The sequence below is a fragment of the Sciurus vulgaris genome, assembly GCF_902686455.1.
Source record: "Sciurus vulgaris genome assembly, chromosome: 19".
NCBI classification, from domain to species: Eukaryota; Metazoa; Chordata; class Mammalia; order Rodentia; family Sciuridae; genus Sciurus; species Sciurus vulgaris.
This window is the reverse complement of record NC_136480.1, coordinates 30,540,750-30,548,344: the sequence shown is the minus strand read 5'-3', so window position 1 is coordinate 30,548,344 and position 7,595 is coordinate 30,540,750. Positions and strand designations below refer to the sequence as shown.

The 7,595-nt window shown below is 38.6% G+C and overlaps 1 pseudogene across 1 annotated transcript; it reads left to right on the top strand.

Moving 5' to 3' along the window:
* Positions 1-1,970: 1,970 nt before the first annotated feature.
* LOC306650225 (vomeronasal type-1 receptor 90-like) lies at positions 1,971-3,004 on the top strand (annotated as a pseudogene). The gene has a single exon. The product of its transcript is annotated as a vomeronasal type-1 receptor 90-like (transcript).
* The last annotated feature ends 4,591 nt before the right edge of the window (positions 3,005-7,595 follow it).

Sequence of the window (7,595 nt, the reverse complement as noted above, 5' to 3'; positions counted from 1 at the left end):
ACTGATAAATTAGAAATGCAGTAGACACATTACTTTATTTATAATAAAACTACATGTAAAATGTATGGAAGTGGACTCTATGTCTTGCTGATATGCATGTGTGTGATCTGCTCAGTTGCAGACACCCAGTTGCTTCCTTTCCTGATGTCTCCAGGGAAGACAGTGCATATGTGAGACTCCTGAGAACTTCTGACTCTGCCACAGTTTTTGAACAGGACAGTGACAAAATGAGATCAGGTTTTTCAGCTGTAACTAGGACATTTCTCCTATAGGAAAACAAAATATAATATTCCACTGGTTTCTATATAATGCTCCCCTGAATTCATGACACCCTTCCCATGTTTGCAAGTCTGTGGCACCTTCCAGCTCAAAACTTCCCTCCCATGATCACGCAGACAGGATTGCCACCCCCTTAGCAATGTTGTGCCCTCAGTCCACAGTCCAGAGATAATTCAGAGTGACACTTCCTCCTGAGGTTTGGTCTTCTGTGGTTTATTTTTTAAACTGACTTCAACTGAATTCAAGAAAAACCTGTATTTCACAGAAGTGACAGTGTAGAAGGGAATCAGTTATTTCATTTTATATCATTTTAAAGGACATTGTGAAATATTATATTTCTAGTTTATTTTGTCTTAAAGAAATTTTATCAAAACAGCACTGTATATCTTATATCTTACTTGAAATAGGCATATAGAAATGGGCATATTCTATTTAAAGCCACATAGAAGACAGAAACCATGTAGTGCTGTGCTACAAATGACAGTCTGTGGCTCCTAAAATGAGACCACTGGACCATTATATTAGCATTTATTTCTATTTCTCTTGGGCACACCAAGGGAGTAGTCTGTTTTTGCTGAAGGTGTATATACAGAATTGTTTTTAGTAAATTACTCAAGAAATTTGCAAGAAATTAATTTTTTAATGTGACTATTTACTTTCCACTTTACACCATGGTACTTCCCCAAACTTTTCAAAGCAATTATTTTACTAGGCTTGAAATACTTCACTCTTTGTCATTTTGTTCACCATTAGTAACTGATTATACTGAAAATTTTTTAGGTAACTAGGAAAATATCTGACAGCCTTATCTACTTGTTTATCAGATGATAAATTCGTGCTACAAGGCTCATTTAAAATGTTGTATACATCATAGGTATACACCTCAAATTAATTGAAATAAAATTAATACCTTCATGATATAGGCAAATATTACATGAAGATGTCATCACCAAATTGTTTAGTATATTTTTTTTTCTGTCTCCTCTGTAGAAATACCATTCCTAACTTAAGATATGAAATCTTGCTTTCTTATAGAAATGCCTGTCTCAGGGCCAGGGTGCATTTCTCTTTCCTATTTAAAACACTAAAAAGTATGCCCCACAAACTATTTAGGTTGTGTGCAATGCAGTGGCTCCTGTAATCCCAGCAGCTTGTGAAGCTGATGCAGGAATATCACATGTTCAAAGGCAGACTCAGCAACTTAGCAAGGCCCTACACAACTTGAAGAGACCCTGTTTCTAAGTAAAATTCTTAAAGAAGTTGCAGATTAGGCTCCGTGGTTGTGCAAACCTGGGTTCAATTCCCACAATCAAAAGTAAGTAAATGAATGCAAGCATCTAACATCTGAGTCCACATATATCAATGTTTTGCCTGCAATCTGGTGGTGAACAGTCCAGGGGAGATCACTGAATGTGTCAACCTGTAGGATCTGCCCCAATGACACACTATCCTTGGGAGTTCTATTTGGACATTCCTGCAATCTCCCTCATTTGAATTCACTTAAAATTCTAGCATGCTCAGGTTTTTATCAGGTTTGTGTACACACAAATACAAATTAAGTGTTGCTCTATTCTGATAAACAAGGCATAGTGCTAAAAAGAAAATGTTGGGCTTCAGTATTAAAAGAGTTTGAAAGGGGTGCACTAAAGGGTACCCACATATTTTGATGTGGAAATTCTTGTTGGTCGGGAATGTTGAAGCTTGTAATAATTGTGATGCAGAGAACTTATCTTCATGTTTCCTCAGACATTGACTCTACTTCTTTTCACCAGAAAAAAATGACAAAAAGCAATAAAAGTTACATTTTTATTGCTCTGAGAAATGTCTTTTCCTCCCAAATTGTCATTGGGATTTCAGCCAATATCTTCCTGCTTCTGTTCCACAAAGTCACATTCCTTCTACAGCACAGGCCCAAACCCACTGATCTGACCATCGCTCACTTGGCCCTAATTCATATGCTGATGCTATTAATCAGGACATTCCTGGACACAGACATTTTTGGGATTCAGGACATTTGGAATGACATCACATGTAAAGCAGTTATCTACTTGTACAGGTTGATGAGGAGCCTGTCTCTTAGCACCACCTGCATGCTGAGCGTCCTTCAGGCCATCACCCTCAGCCCCAGAATCTCCTTTCTGGAAAAATTCAAACAGACATCTCCATAGTACAGTCTGTGTTGCTTTCTCATTCTCTGGGTGTTCAACATGTTCATTAATGTTTGTGTTTTAGTCTTCATTGGAGGACCCAGCAATGACACATCAGCTTTAAAGTTTTTCTCTGAATCCTGCAGGGTTTCCCCCAAAAGTCACTACTTCAACACCCTCCTTTCCCTGATAGGAATCCTCCAGGATGTTTTCTTTATAGGGCTCATGGCCCTCTTCAGTTTGTACATGGTGACCCTCTTGTGCAGGGATAAAAGGCAGTGCCAGCACCTTCACAGCACCAGCCTGTCTCCAAAAGCATCCCAGAGCTGAAGGCCACCAGGACCATCCTGCTGCTCATGGGTTTCTTTGTGGTCATGTACTTCATGGACTGCATTTTCTCATCCTCCTCTAGAATTATGTGGAAGAATGATCCAGCTCGTGTTGTGGTCAAGATGCTGGTGGGCAATGGCTATGCCACCGTCAGTGCTCTGATGCTAATCAGCACTGAAAAGCGGATAATCAAGTTCTTCCAATACACATTGGGGAAGGAGAGGGAATGTTTATGGCGTGCTGGGTAAACCCTCCTTTGTAATTTCCAAGTGAGCATGAAGGAGTTGTAATTTGAACAATTATTTTTGTAAAGTTGCTAAGTCTTGCCCAGTACAGTGGGACACATCTGTAAACCCAGTGCCTCTGGAGGCTGAGGCAGAATCACAAGTGTGGTCAGCCTCAGCAACTTAGTGAGCCCATAATCTACTCAGTAATATCCTCTCTCTAAATACAATATAAAAGGGCTGGGAATGTTCTCAGTAGTTAAGTTTCTCTGGGTTTAATCCCTAGAAAAAATAAAGCTAAATAGCTAATGGACTGTTTTTTTATGGTGCATGACTAAATCAGATAGCTTTCAGTGTCCTTAAGTGTCCCTTGCCTGGAAAAATGCACTTCAGAAGAGGTATTTTGTCATAGCAAGAGGAAAAATTTGCACAAATACAGCTCTCTTTATGTGCCTGATATGATTACTGTTATGGTTCATTTGTTTGATTAGAGCAGCCAGTATCAGTAAGGATAATGATATTTCTTCCATGTTAACTCCAGGAGCTTTTCCACTTATAATTTTACCTTGTATTCTCAATGTATTTCTTTCATATGAATTTTCATATATTAATTTCTTTCAATATTATTTTATTTTCATTCGAATAATGGTGAGGGTAGGAAAAATAGCAGCAGCTAAACAGGAGTCAGTACAGAAGAGAGCTCAGGTGTCTTGGAAACACAGGGATCTAATTCATATCCAGGTTCACCTTCTATTGGTCTTGCGGTCTCCATATAGTGGTCTCACTCTTTTGGCCTCAGTTGTAGAACAGACACAAAATCTGTTTCATGGTTGATGTGGGTGAGAGCTAACAATAGTGTTCATTTGGCAGTGTGTATACTGACAGTGGCAGGGTGCAGAGCCATCTCTTATGGCCCCTGGACAAGGATGACATTCAAATTTATAAAGAAATCCACAATGAAAAAATAAGAACAACAGTTACTATCTGTGTGCATGCAGAGCATGTGTGTATATTAACTCTTAATGACCACAGTAATGCTATGAGAATTGTGGTATTATGATCTCCTCTTTGTAGTGCAGAAAACTAAGTCCTAGATAAATTAAGTGAATAAATTGCTGATAAAATATGTGAGAAAATTCTGAATTTGACCACTGACAGCCAGGCTGCAAGGCCTGGGCTTCCAGCACTTTGCCAATGATCAGTATTACTGCTACAACAAGGACTTTCATTCTAATGTGGCACGTGAGAGTCACAGCAATTGTGCAGACAATCAAGGAATAAAATTCCAACCCTATTTCTGTATCCTTCCAGCTCACAAACATAGCTGCATAGCAAGTGGATATGTGTTTTCATCTATAGTTGTAAGACCATAACTAAAGAAGTCAGGCTGCTGGATTGAAGTCTACAAGGTCAATGTGAAAGTTGTTCAGTGGCTGAACTGGTCAACTTCTGGAGGACAGCCAAAGCCATCCCCTTCCTTATGCAGTAGTATGTGGACATACCAACTGCACTCCTGAGGGTGCTGTGAAAAACTCTCAAGGATGTTGATCCCACAGACACCAGAGACTCCTAATTCTTCTGATTCTTGGAATGTCTACCCTAGCCAGAGGATGAATGAAGGCATTTGGTGCTTTTTTTGCCTCCCTCAATGTCAGTTATAAATACTGTGCACCAGATAATATTCAAATATGTGGTTTTCTTTCTTTCTGAGATGGAATCTTACTCTGTTGCAGAAACTGTTCTTGAACTCCTGAGCTCAATTGAGCCTACTGCTTAAGCTGCCTGAGTTACTGGAACCACAGCTTCACAGTGCTGTGATCAGCTCAAATATTATGGAAGATTCAAATCAGTGCTGAGCATATAGCATTGCCTGTCCCTCAAGCAGTTCTTTCTCACCTCAACTCCACAGTTGTGACCTCATCACGATGTGCGAGAAACTATCACTGTGTGTGTGAGGGATGTGAGTGTAAATGTCTACATCTGGACCTTGTGTGACATGGACAGCCTTTTACCAAAGGGACAACTTAAAATCAATAAAGAAAAAGAGCCACAAAACAGTCTTCCTGATACCTTTAGAAATACTGGGCTACCATGGGAATTAAACACATGCCCAGAAATAATGGAGAGAGGCAAACCTGACTTCTGCAGAAGGCTGTGCTGCTGAACAAACCTGGCAACGAGATCTGCAGCACTATCCTTGTGCACTCTTGGCAAGATCATCCATGTGTTTTTGCCCCACCACAGCATTGCCCTTGCTCTGATAGGAGGAAACCAAGCTAATGATCAATGTGATCAAATAATTTTGAAATTGTTTAGGACAATGGCAAAAGCTATGTTTAAAATGCCCATGATTGGATACAGGTTGGAAAACTCAAAATGCCTATGACTGAGTCTAGCATGCCAATTAAGCCTACATGCTCTATTCTATAAACTGTTTACCAGACTTCATATTTTACCCAAATTCCACTTTTTTCCTTGCTAACTTTTGGTGTTATTTTCACTTTTGTTCATGTACCCTTTAGAATTGTCAGGCATCTTAGATATATTAATATTTTGATTGTGAATTTACCTATAATAAATATTTCTCCCTTTTTAGCAGTTTGGATACTTATCCCAGGAAATAGAAGCACTCGGTAAGGTCATTTCCAGCTTTGAAACTTGTCTTATTTATAGGTCTTTATTTAAACCAAATAACCAGACTGCAAGTGATGAATCACAAACTCCAGAGAAGGAGTCTGAGCAGCAGCTCATAATAATCATAACTACAAACAAGGTAAAAAGAGATGAAGGTGGACTTTGCATGGCATTAGGAAGATTTGTAGGTCTCAGATTGACACAAAAGACACTTGTTACTCAGACAGAAATTTTTGTGATATTTATCAGGCACTCCTCTATAAAAACCCTGTGTTTATGCCTTCCCACTTTCACTTACTTCTGGAAGGACTGACACACAGGTACATCTCATGTAACAACAAAATAAGTACTTATCTTTTAAATGTCAGTGTATGACTGTGCTTTGGGTGTATCATCCTGTTAGTTGTCTAAGAACAAGTTGCTCACCACTGAACTTTTTCCTCTCCATTGTTAGCATCAGCTGAGATTTGTCAGGGATCAATCTTGGGAACCTTGGAGAAGTCCTTGGCTTCTTTAGATATTTCTCTACCTGTTGTGCCATATGGCAGGATGGGTTAGGGTTTTGCTGACCACATGTGGCTTCCCAGGGAAGCATGAGAGACATTTCCTTTCCAATGGCTCTCCTCTTTTCAGAATGTGCACTCTTTTTCTTCCTCTTTCCAATGGTAATTTCAGTTCCCTCTGATCAGGGAGTCGGGTGACTCATGGAGATGCAGGAACATTGGGGATTCCATTGTTCTCTGGTTGCTGGGTGACTGTAGAAGGCAAGGTCCAACTATTGGCTGCTTTTTCCTTTGCCCTTATACTTCCTCACCTGTGGTCTCCACGTTTAGGATTTAAATAACCAGCAGGCCAGTTTCATCAGTGGTGAAGTAAATTACTGTTTATAACTACAATGACTGTAATTTTACAGTGATGCCTTCAATGTAATTGGGGTCACTAATAGTATTAGAAATCAGCTTTATATCTATGTGTCCTATAGGTGATGCATTATTGTCTCAAGTTAACTCAGGTTGTTCTTTTAGAAGCAGTGCTTCTTCCAAATACCAACAGGAAGCACTTACAAAGTTTTACAAGGAAAATGCAAAAGAAAATGCAAAAAGGCAAAACCATATTCAGTTTTTCTAACAGCTGTGAACCAAGAAATACATTTTTATGCCAGTCTTTCAATTAGTTATGTACAATACACCTGTTTATCTTGAGATCACAGTAAATTTTAGAACAAAAAAATCTATCTTTTGAACATAAATTAAATTGGGCTTAATTGTGGTCTTCTTTGTAGCCATCCTAACATGGAGTAGGGTGAGAGGCAGAGCCTTAACTCAGGTGAGGTGAGGCCATGACAAATTTAGCTTTATTTCTAAAGCCTTTTAATTAAATATCACATTACAATATTCTCCCTTTTTTTTCCTGAATCTATCTGAATATCAGTTAACATAATATAACATTACATTTGAAACATACATGAAAAAGAAAGACTAACAGAAATCCACAGTAATCTCCATGATATATAAAGAACTCAAAAAGCTTAACACCAAGAAAACAAATAATCAATAAATGGGCTAAGGGACTAAACAGACACTTCAAAGAAGTATAATCAATTAACAAACACCATTTTATGAAATCAGAAAAATGCAAATCAAAACACATCTAAGATTTCATTTTACTGCAGTCAGAATTGCAGTTATCAAGAATACAAGTAATAATAAGTGTTGGTGAGGATGTAGGTTAAAGTACCCTCATACATTGTTCGTGAAGCTGCAGACTGGTACAACCAGTTTGGAAAGCAGTATGAAGATTCCTCAGAAAACTTGGAATGAATCCACCATTTGTCTCAGCTGCCTACACCTTGGTTTATACCCAAAGGACATAAAATCAGCATCCTACATTGATGCAGACACATCAATGTTTATAGCAGTTCAATTCACAATAAGTATATTGTAGAAACAAACTAGTTGCCCTTCAACAGATGAATGGATAA